Here is a 12,136-nt window from a genome sequence, read left to right as displayed (position 1 = left end):
CATATGGTTCTTTTAAAAATAAAATATCAACAAGGCAGGCATGGTAACAAGAGAGAATCAGCAGTCCTGGATATTTCTGGACACCTAAATGTGGGAAAAGCCCGTGAGGAAAAGCCTGTGAGGGACTGGGCAGCCAGGTCCTGAGCTTGGTGTCCCAGGCAGAGAGTGAGGGAATGTGAGGTGCGGAGGGATGCAGCAACTAGAGCAGCAACGGGAGACACAGCCGGAGAGGGCACGATAAGAATGTGGTGTCTTCTTCTCCCAAATCAGGGAAGTTTAACATGGGCTGTATGGCATCACATATTGGGCTAGAACAAAGGGAGTGTAACTGGGAGCAGAGAAGCAAATTGTCAGAAAAGTGACATGCTGAGGGGAAATGCTGTGTTGTGGCTCTGGATGCAGCCAGCGGTTGCAGCTCCCTGATGAATGAAGTGAGGCTGATGGCTGTGCCACCCCAGCACCCCTGTGCTGCAATCAACACAGAATTGGTGTCGTGGTACCCAGCCAAGATGGTCTGTGCTCACCAAATTGCTGCTGGTTGATGTGGGACTGTTAGGACTGGGACCTGACCTTCAAATCATTGCCCCTTGTACTGGGAGGTGCCTGGCTTCCCTGCAGAATGTCACTAACCCAAGTTATTCCCTACTGGTGCTGGAATGTCCACATCTCTGAGATGTGTTATTGCTGCAGTTCCAGCATTCACTGCTTTTTATTTGTCAACTTGAAATATGTGAATGCCTGGTACACAGAAGTGCTCTGTAAATAGCTGGAGATGTGTAAAGGATTGGAGGGAAAAGCACAAATAAAGTAATTTCCACAGCACATGTAATTTTTTGTTTGCTTACATGTGGAATATGTAGTTAAATTAATAAAACTTCAGTTATTAAAGAGTTACCAAGAGTTTCTTCATGGCTACACAGTCAGTAGTGCTAAATTTAGTCTCTTACTCCTGGCCAGGTGAATTTAATAATTGTTTAAGCTAATGAAATTGGGCTGCTGCTTTGTCACAATGAAAAATGTGTTTCCTTAATCCTCCTAGGAAGCTGTGAACTGGAGGCTCATAGTTCCCAGGTATTCTCTTCCATTTTTTGCTCCTTTTCCCTTGTCACCACTGGATGGTGAGCAGACTTGTGCCACAGCACGTGTCCACCACAGCAGCGCTCTGTTTAAGCCCATCATCCTGTGTTGGTGTCTCTCCTCCCCTTAGGTTTTATAAAAGCTGCTATTTTATTATTATCTGGTAAAGAATTGTGTGTGCTGCATTCTGTCCGGTACATTTGCTTCTTTGTGTCAGTTTTTTAATCTTGGTGGGATAAAGGAGGTTTTGGAAAATCACAGTGAAGAGTTTAGTATAAGGGAAGGCTTCAGTGTTAACTTGCTTTCATTTATGTCCTGTGATATGTAAATCCACTCTGGTTTTGTCTGCCATATTTTAAGTTATAGGTGCTGGTTGCATCCTTGTCTCCAATGTTAATGGTGTGAAGAGCAGGACTGCAGCCTTAGCACTGAGGAGGCAACCAGGGCAGAAATGAAAACTACTCTCTGTTTTCACATTACTCCTCCACCTATTTTTTTTTTTTCCCTGATAGAAAATGTACCTGTTTTTTAGCTGGCAGAAATCTGTCAGCCTGGCACTTTGATCCTAAACTCAGGAATACATTGTGATTGGATCATGATGCTGGTTTTTCCATTTGCTGAAGCTTGCAGTAGCTGCTCAGGAGGTTTTTATCAACAATGCTCTGCTAACTCCACAGTGTCAGTGTTGGCTTCGTCATGATACCAGAAACATCTTTTGTTCCCTGCTAGTTTATAAAGCTTTTCCTGATTGTTTTTAAATTGATGCTGCACACTGGGAGAAGTTAGAGGTGGTTATTTTTTTTGGAAAAGCATGAATGCACAATGTGCCTCTAGTTACTCTGTGTCAGCTAAAGTCAGAAAATTTTTGAGGAAAAGAATGCCCTTTTTTGATGTTAGTAGATTTGATAGTAAGAGGGGTTTTTTTTCCTGTCTTATTATTTTTTAAAACTGAAGATTAAAAATTTGTATACTGCCCAGAGGTGCTGAATTCCCAGGTTACAGATGATAGAGGATCTGAAGTCACTGAGAAATTGCATTTAAAGATGCTGCTCATATGGTTGTAGAGCTCAAAAGGAAACTGCAGTCAAGTTGTTTATGTAATTGTTTATAGACATTTTCATTCAATAGTTAAATAATTTTTACATGTTTTTTTTCTTTCCTCAAAACAAAAAAAAAAAAAAAAGTAGGCAAAGGGAAAGCACTGTAAACTAAAAATATTACAAGGTTAGACTGAACTACAAAGTTGTATTTAGAGTTTTTATCAATTGTATTCTTTCCACCTGTTTGTTTGGGATAGGACAGGCCAGAGCTGAAACCTAGACTTGTCTATTTCAGATCCTCCTAATTTGGCTGTTGGTAATTCAGAAGCAGCATCCCTTGAGGGCCTCGTGCCTTCTGTGTGCCATGCAGGGATACTCCTGACCCTGTCTGTGATTTATGTGAAACAACCATGCTGACCTGCTGGCCAAAATGAATGAAGTTCTGTTTTCTGTTAACTGGGAAATTACTGCTGTGGTTTTATTTCTTCAAAAGGGTTAAAAAACTCATGGGAAGCCCAAATGAAATTGGCTTTTTTGTTGTCTGAACTTGATTTTGTTACTCTTGTAGCGTCACTGTTTCACAGACTCTTGATCTTCTAGGCTAGACAGGATCTGCATTTCTAATACAAAAATTCAGGCTTTTTACAGATCTAAATGGAACAAAAACAGACAAGTTTCTCCAGAGTTATTAACCTGGAGCCTTCTCATAAGCACTAATTTTACTCAAAACTGACACATCAATTGCAGGAATTTTCCTTAAAATATGAAACACTGTAATATCCGCAAATTTTAAGGGTTATTAAAAAAATGCATCTCCAGTAACACTCGAGAATTAAATTCTGGTAGGTTTAATATAAAATTTGCCTTTGTAGAGTAGATGTTTGCCAAATAGAAAATACATGTTCAAAATACAAAGGCTGTTCACAACATAAGGTCATAATGGTAGAGAGTGAAACATGAAATGCAATAGGGTATTTTGTTACAATAGGGTGCATTAAAATATTTTAGTTACATTTGCTGAATTTTTATTCAATATTTCACTGTATGAAAAAAATTCCAAATGTGTGAATACCTTGTCAGTATTTTCTTTTCCACTGTCTCCAACTAAATTGAAGCGCAGCTCCAATAATGATTTTCTTTCCCAACCTATCCTCTTTATTCCTAGTCTGTGAGAGTATAATTTGAGAAACACACCTATTCCCTGGGCAAGAACTAACAAAGTATGACTTGTTCTACTAGATGAGTTCTTTGCCCAAAATAAAATGTTCCCAAATTAGAGCTGGGGTTGTCTTGATGAAAACAATAAATTGAAGATTGAGAACGTGCCAATATCCACATTTCCCCATACCAAACTTATTATTTGTCAGGTGTGTCATCATGTGTCTTGCCACCATTCACCAAAATAAATGCCACTGGAGTAAATGCCAGTCTGGCATAAATCTTGAATATAAGCAATGAACATGGGAAAATTGTGGTGATTATTTTGATAAATGATAAATTTTGGTGTGATGTTTACTTTGTGGTAAGAGTTCTGGAAGACCTTCACTGAGATGGACATAATTTGGTGCTCATAGTCCATACAGACAGGTTGGCTTGGGAAGAACAATGGAAGTTGCTTTCATGGTAACAAATAATTTGGAAGTTGGTTTTGGCTATAGAGTTTTATTTGTAACTGGTTGTTGGGTATAACTGTGGTGTTCACAGTTCTTGTCTAGTTAGATATTTCCTTCACATTTTTCCTACTAAGGTAATTTTCACTGTGTGTCTTTAGAGCTGAAATAAAACATTAATGTTAATCCATAACATTATTTGAATGTTACACTGATACTGTATGAGCAGATTCAAAGTGTGAATTAACTGGAACAGAAGCAATTTTAGTAGGAAGTGTCATGTTGAAAGCAGAGCAATGGGACATTAGAGCTATAGTAGAATATCCTTTAAAAGTTAAGGTTACAATTCCAGCAGGTTATTCTTCAAATCTAAAGATGGTCCTTTGGTTGGACGCTTCCTTATGCCAAGTTGTGGGATACAGCAGCAAAGAGAAGTTTGCCATAGCCTGTGCAGCCAGAAGCTGGTTTGATGAGTACTTTCGTATCCTGTTCATTCTTGGGCCTGTTGGAGCCATTTCCCAGCGTGGCTGTCTGCCTCCTGTGACGGGAAATGATATGGGAGCTGAAAACTGTGTTTCAGGGAGAGGCAACAACTGGCAAGCAATTCCACTTGCTCCTATGTAGAAATCTACACATTTTACCTGGGCATGTACCAAGGCAAACAGACTCTGGGTCCTGGGAGGAAAACTACATTTGTTCCCAAGCTGCTCCGTGTGCAGTCTGGGAACTTTTGCATTGGGCCAGGGTGTGGGGGTGGAGATAGTAGCTACTTTACTTGTCTGACTTTTATCAACTGCTGCAAATCTGTCAGAGACCTGATGTGAGTTTTGGTGTCTGAGGAAGGAACTACCACAGAGTTTTGAGAGTTCCTGCCTTGAGCTCTCAGCTGCAGGTTAGTGCCCTGACAGCAAGATTTTTCCAAAGCTTATCTATCAAGTGCTACTTTATCATGAAACTTCTTTAAAAGTACCCTCAATCTACTTTGAGGTTTCACTATGATAGAGATGTAAATAATGTGAAACATTTTTGTGGTCATTTGATAAATTCAGAAATAGTTTACTCCTCTGTAACCTGCTCCAATTTTTACACAAATTCTTAACCAAAATTTATTATACTAAATGGCACGAGAGTAAAAATTCAAACCAAATATCATGTGACTCTTGGAAATTTGCCCTTTCCACAGGGGGTCTGATGTCCTTAAAAGCATTAAACCTGTCCATATTGCTATATTTCTATTTCATAATTAGCAGGTTACTAAACTTTTTCAGTTTTGACTGCTTTACTACACTGTGCGGGTACTTAATGTTTTTGCACGCTTGGAATTCATAGAATGGATTGGGCTGGAAGTGACCAAACCCTTTGACCTTCTAGATCAAACCCCCTTGCCTGGTCTACTACACCTTGTAGTAGCTAGCCCAGGTTGCTCAGAGCCCCATCCACCCTGGCCTTCAACACCTCCAGGCATGGGGCATCCACAAGTTCACTGGACAACCTCTTCAGTGCCTCACCACCCTCACAGCAAAGATTTTCTTCCTAATGCCTGGAATCTAAACCTGCCCACTTTCAGTTTAAAGCCATTTACCCCTTTTCCTATCACTGCATACTCTTGTAAAAAATCCCTCTCCACTTCCATCAAGATGAATATCCAGAAAGCTTTTGGTAATATTAGAGAGACAAGTGTTTTAAAAAGAGTGAGCTTTGGCCAGATAACCAGATGAACCAGATGTTTTCTGGTTCACTGTCTGCTGTGCTTTTGCCTTCTATTCCCTTTTGTCTGCACTGTTTCCTTGCAGCCCCTGCTGTGGAGCTGGCAGGCCAGGGGAGAGGGAAGCAGCCAACCATAGCTCCTTGCACAGCAGTGCTCTTGCCACCACTGCTCTTCATTAGGAAGCAAAAGGTATGTCAGTCTTTACAATTATTTGCTACTAGCTTGTCCTTCCAGGCTTTGCTGCCTTCTGAGGCACAAGAAGTTTGGCCCACCTTGTCAGTATTGTGTATTAACTCTACTTGTCAGTGCAGGGATTGCTTCACTGTTGTCCTTGCCAGGTCTGATGCTTAGTCATTGAATGTCTTTCCCTGACTTGCTTGTTGCTTTTCTTTCATGTCATATAGCATGCATGAGCTTTTGCTGGTTGATATATGCAGAATTATTCATCATTTTAATATATAAAGGCTTGATGCATACCTGAGTCTAATGAGTAAGGAAATGGTTGTTTAAGTTGCAGTATTTAATTTATATTTTGTAGCTCAAAATAAACAGTACAAATCCATAGGCTTCTTTCCAATTAATCGTGCTTATAATTCTCCTGTGACGTTGTGTCTTCTTTTTTCTATTTCTATTCCTTCTGTCTGTCAACCTTATTTATCCCCATTTGTTTTACTTTCTCTCAAGGCTTTAAATGATTTTGAGAAAAGGTCATTGTTTGGGTGTATAGCTTGGGTTGGAATCTCTTAGTGTAGGTAGTGGGAGTTTTCCATGGGAGTTACACAGGTGAGAGGCAGCAGCTCTGGCACCAACATTAAAGTAAAGAGGTTGGGCCAGTTTTAGGATGAGCATAAGCTCTAAATTATGATCTGAGTGCAAAATTGGGGTAGCCTGTTTCTCTGTTCTGCTCAAGTCTGTAGCTTCACACCAAGCTTTTACAGAGCAGTGCTTAGTCAGACCTGCACAGCCCATGGAATTTTATCCAATAATCTCTCTACCAGGCTCAGTAATGCATGTCTGAGCTCATCATCTCTCTTCAAAATATGTTTGACAACTAAAAATTATAAAAAACAAAAATATTTTTCATCCTAAAATAGAAGTATTCTGAAGGTATACTTTGAAGTCTGTTCCTCTTCCCAAAGACTTTGAACTCTGCAACATATGTGAGAAATACAAGTTTAAGTTATTTTCAGTAGAGAAAAACTAACTACAAAATATTTGAACATGAGTAATATTTTTTTTGTACATCTGGGTTGTCCTGGCATTCCTTATATAATCCCATTTGTATGGAAATGTTGAATTTGCAATTTATTTGCATCATTTCAAGAGACAGCACCAGAAGGACTTGCAGAGGCCACATACTCAGCCAAAACTTAACGCAGAAAGAAAACGGAGTGGTTTTATCTCTAAAGCTGGAAATAGCGGCTTTATCAATGTGTATCTGTCATACAACTATCGACCAAACTTCTGGAGTTTGCATCCTCACAACAGGGAATTTTCTAGTGCTAACACTTTTTACCAAGTAGGCAGAACTTCCTTAGAGATGCCCACGTTGTCAGCACATGGTGTCTAAGAAACAGGAGAAAAATAACCTTATTGTTACACTCCTTTTGTTTTCCAACTGCTACAATCAGTTTTGTTAGATGTACATCAAATGCTTCTTTCTAGGAAAGCACAGTAACTGCCCTGAACATGGTATGTGCTGTACACTGAGAACATTTCTCGAGCAGCAGAAGTTTCTTGCACCTCACTGATGTATTTTTGTGCTGGTGTGATTCCAGGGAGCCAAAAGTTCTCTCACTGTTATCAGAGCTGAAAAAAAAAATGCAGCATTAGAATCTTATAATTTTTGCGGGATTTTAATGAAATATTCAAATAAGAAGAAAATAGCTGTTAAACAGAAGTAAAAGTAAACCTGGGGAAGGTAGCTGGGGAGAAATGATAAAATATATTTTGTGTGAGTTTGACTACTTGCACCAGTTTTCACATAAATAAACATCATTAGCGTGTGCTTCCAAATCGTGATGAATTTTTTTCAGCTGTGTATTATGGTATGGTGCCAGAGACCTGAAGAGCTACAAATCAGAGCTTTGCAGCCTAATTTCTCAGGGAGCTGAAAGCTCCTGTGTGTTAGTACTAGCTTTGGTTAAGACACCTCTTGGAGTTGCTCTTTCACTAAATTTTCAGGTCTGTATATATTAATTTTCCAAATTAGTAACTTATAAAAGTAAGTGGAATACGGGTTACATGGATGCTGGGATTATGCATGGAATATGGATTACATGGGTCTGGGAATCTCTGTTAATAAAAGGCATAAAATACCTTTTCTTGTCTAAGTAATTGTGAGGCTTGCTGGGACGGAGTGGGGGCAAAAAATGAACCCTGCTACCATTTTCAGACTGGCTTTTTTCAGTTTATATGAGTTTTCTACATGGTTATTCTATTCTCCAAAATTTATCTGTGCAAGAATTAGTCAAACCAACGACTCTTCTTCTTTTCTCCTCTGCATTGCTGCATGTGTTTTACTGCACATAAGGCTTATTTTACATTCCACAGAAGCCTGCCAGGATTTTCCATTCTGTTTCAAAGCAAGAGTTCACATCTGAGTGCTTTCTCACTCTAGTAGTGGAAAAGGTCTGTTGAAGTATGCTGTGATAACTCTGCAGAGTTAAAACTCAGAGGAACAGGAATCAAGCATTTGAAAATGTGGAAAGGTATTTTTATTTTAATAAAAGTGATGAGCATTTTATTTTCTTTGGTTATGAATCCTGTTTGCCTTGCAAATGAGAATTCAGCTTCTCAAATCAAAGATCATTTCAGCAGTTGTGAATGTATGAATGAAACAAAACGTTAAGAGATTGCAAAAGTAATGCAAATGAGGGGTGAATTTTATCTTTTTAAAAGTTGAAGTAAATTGAGTAGAGGGGATTTGAAACTGATATGTAGCAAAAGAAACAGGCTTTTAACTGCACTCAGAACCCTGCTTGTAATACAGGTGTTTTAGCAACTGCATTTTCCCCTCGGATTCAGAGCTCTGTTTGAATGTCAGTGTAACATGCACTAGAACACAATCGCTTTGGGGTTTGCAAGTAAAGCTTTGCTGTGTGCATTTTCTTACACGTGCCTGTTCAGGAGCACAGGTGACAAGCCCTGGACAGTTTCCTCTCTTGGGATGCCATGTCACAGGTTGTCCTTTTGTCACCTAAAATCAGGGCTGCAGCCTGGGTGTGCCAGGCACAGGCAATCCCTTCCGCAGGCAGCTTGTGTCTTACACTCTGTAGGGGACTCCCTTCTGCAGTCTAGTGACAGCAGACAGTGACAGGGAGCCAGAAACTTTGGAACAAGGTGTTATTTATTCATCCCCTGAAAATGTCTGTTGGATGCACAATACGGTAATGCATCAGATGTAGCTTTGTCTCCAAAAAGACCTACGTGGATAGGCTTTACTTGCTCATTGAGAAATTCCTCTAAGCCTAGATAAGTCTGTCCCTGGCAAGGAGAGCTGGCTTTAGCTGTGTTTTTACGAGATGGATTCACATCCCCTGTGTCAGCTCCACATGCACTCCAGTTGTTCTGGCACAGCCATACAACTCTCATGTGACCCAGAACAGGGACTGCATCTGGCTTAAAAATGCAAAAAAACCCCAACGTGTTTTGTGGCTTTTGTTTTGCACGGTGAAGCCAGATCTGATTGTCAGCATGGCTGTGTAAACTGTGATACTGCTGGCATCACTGTAGGGTGCAGGCAGCAGCATTTCAGTCAGGCACTACTGTGAGAGGCTCTTGTGGACGAAATCATATAGTGAGCTTACAGCACGTCTGTGGGGGGATCAGCCTGTGCTCTCCTCACTGGCACAGTCGTACTGATTTTTGGTGTTCTTTCCCTGCTTCATTCAGACCCTTTCTCTTTTCTTGAAGTATGAAATAGCCTTTGATTCAGTTGTAAGCTTCGGGAAAATTAACACATTCAAATATGGTCGGATTTATGCAGGCAGTCTCCCCAGTTAATGGTGTTGGCACTGTCAGTTCCTTTTGAAGCTGTGTCTTTGAGACATTTACCTGCTTGCTTATTTTCCTTTTTTCTTCCCTGCTTCGAAGCTTGGCAACCTCTTTATAGCTCACTTTCTTCTTCACCAAGGAAACAGAGTTAAAAGTTGAAGAGCACATCTGACAACACTGATCAAAAATAAGCATTATTCTACTTCTTCCCTTTTCTACTTCTACCCTAACCTCTACCTCCCCTCAAGTTAATCTTCAAAACTTCCAGTGACCAAAATAGTTCAATTTAAATATTTTGGGAGACGCCTCCATCTTCCTGACTTCCATTTTCTCCTGTGGGCTGATTATACTGGCTTTTTATCTCTCTTGGCTCCTGGGGTTGGTTGCAGATACATCCCTAATGTGAGAAGATGGCAGAAGCTGCCACTGTTATTATTGGGTTTTGAATATGTTGCAGTCTGGTATTTTCCTGCTTCTAGAGCTCTTTGAAGAGCCTGAGAACCAGTTGTGTGTGCTTTTGAAGTTCTTCCTCTTGAGTGAGGCAGGAATCCCAACTGGATGCTCCTGCTGATATGTGAACCCAAGAGCTTTTCCTTAGGACTGCATCCTGAAAAATGGATGTGGTGACATAATGGCCACCCTGGCTTTTTATCCTTTTCCTCTCCTTCATTCCTTCTCCTCCTCCCAGCTCATTCAGGAGAAGCACATGGAGGCACGCCTGAAACCATGTAGAGATGCCTGCAGCATTGCTAGTATTGGCATACAGAAGAAATTGCAGGTTGTCTGTGTTTGCTGGGGGGACCTTAGAATTTGATGGCAATCTGATTGTTACTTCATTCAGGTTTCAGTGCTTGAAACAGCAAAATTGTATGAAGTCGTGGTGATTTGAATGAAACAAGATAAAATCAAGAGGAAAGGAAGTGACTGAAGGGCCTTCAGCATGCCCTTATTAAGACTTGTAACCAAAATACATGTAGAATTTAGAATTAAAGACCAAGTCTGCTTTTACACTTCTCATCTGAATACTATAGTTTCAAAGGGGAAGGATTAGTTTGACTTATCATTTAACACAGGAAAGAAATGAGAGGTGGAAAAATATCTGATTCACCAGTTAGTACACATCCAAAATTGTCTTGTTAGGCTTGTTTTGATTATATGCATGACTGCAATTTCCCCTGTGCTTAATGCAGGGAGATGAAGCATTTTAGGAGACCTGGCAAAAGGGTTGGGAAGTGTGCTGTGTGTGGGGAGCTGCTGCCAGCCCTTGCCTGCACTGTGGCTGGCATCTGCACTGCTCCATCCTCGTCCTTCCAGCCACTGCAACTGGGTGCTGGGCTCTGGGACGAGCCTCAGCGTGGGAGGACCATGTGTGGGCATGGCCTGCTGGGCTGCCCTGCCTTGATGAATTGGCTCTCAAGGCGTTCCAAAAGCACGTGTGTGTTTGTGAGAGATAAAATGGGTGTCGTTGATGCAGTTGGTTTCAATGTTTTAATGCAGAGATATAAGCTCTATTTTTCAGTGGAGCAATGTGCCGTGCTCTACTCTCACCTCCATCCCTTCCTCCTTCTATGATTTCCTTTTGTTATTTTTCAGAAACACAGGTATTTGGCCCCTGGATGTTTTGAGACTGCTAGTGCTGTGATGCATCAGGGACACACCTGCTGTGGATATTCACTTTATCTAGGCCACTGTTCTATAGTTGCAACAAGATATACATAGCTTGTCATGAGCAGAGCAAAGACTTTCCCTCATACACTCCCAGCCCTTAAGCGCAGTCAGATTCATCTCCACACGTGAGTCTGCACAGCTTAAGAAAGTCTGGGTTTTTTTTATAAATATAAATAGAGAACATAAAGGGACGCAGGAAGGAATCCACATCTAGTCAGATTGACAGTTTCCCCACGATGTGTCACTGTCTTGCAGTCCCTGCATTACCAGTAGCATTGCTTTCCAGGATGCTCTCCATAGGACAGTTCTGTGATCAGTGGTCCCAGCTGTGATACCCTGTAACAGAAGCACCTCCACAGCCACTTTGGTGGCCACTTTGTCTGGTCTGATTGAATTGAGATTCTTTGAGCAGGAACTATGATCAGGAGTAGTCTACGAGCAATGTGGAGTATAGTTTGAAGAGCAAAGCAGAGAGCCCAACTCAAACCCAAGAGATAGCTCTTGGAGTGAAATTGCTGTCTAGATTGATACTGCTGGCATTGAATATTCAGTGTTTTGGAGGAGAGATACCAGTTGGATGGGTGTGTATTTTGTGTGTTGTGGTATGCCAAGCTGATATGCAGAACTGATTTACTACTTGATGTTTGTCTCATGATGGGGAGGTGGAAGGTGGAGCTCAAAAACAACAGTCATTTAGTCCGCAGTTTCTTCCACAGTTATTTTCCTTTATTGTCTTTCTGCATTTTGTTATAGTTGCAGAAGAGTACATTCCTCTAATAGAATAGAAGATGGTGACATATATATATATATATACACATATACCTGAAGTCCCTCTGCAATTACCAGTGTAATAAAAACAAGTGATTCAGTGACTTTCTTTCAAAGCTGTAAACAAATGATGAAATTAAGGATCTGCTGAAGGTGATCATTTTCCACTAGGAGATTTGATGGTCTTGTGCACACATGTGAAAGCTGCAGAGCTCCCAAGCCCTGTTTCTGGCCCTGGCAGAAGCTGTGGGGTGAGCGAGTTGCATCAC

At 40.7% G+C, this 12,136-nt stretch overlaps 1 protein-coding gene across 1 annotated transcript in view; it reads left to right on the top strand.

Annotated features, from left to right (window-relative positions):
* The window catches only part of NHSL1 (NHS like 1), a 181,197-nt gene that overhangs the window by 33,979 nt on the left and 135,082 nt on the right, over positions 1-12,136 (top strand).

This window comes from Molothrus ater, chromosome 3 (assembly GCF_012460135.2).
Source record: "Molothrus ater isolate BHLD 08-10-18 breed brown headed cowbird chromosome 3, BPBGC_Mater_1.1, whole genome shotgun sequence".
Lineage (NCBI taxonomy): Eukaryota > Metazoa > Chordata > Aves > Passeriformes > Icteridae > Molothrus > Molothrus ater.
The sequence above is the reverse complement of the archived record's forward strand: the minus strand, read 5'-3'. Positions and strand labels throughout refer to the sequence as shown.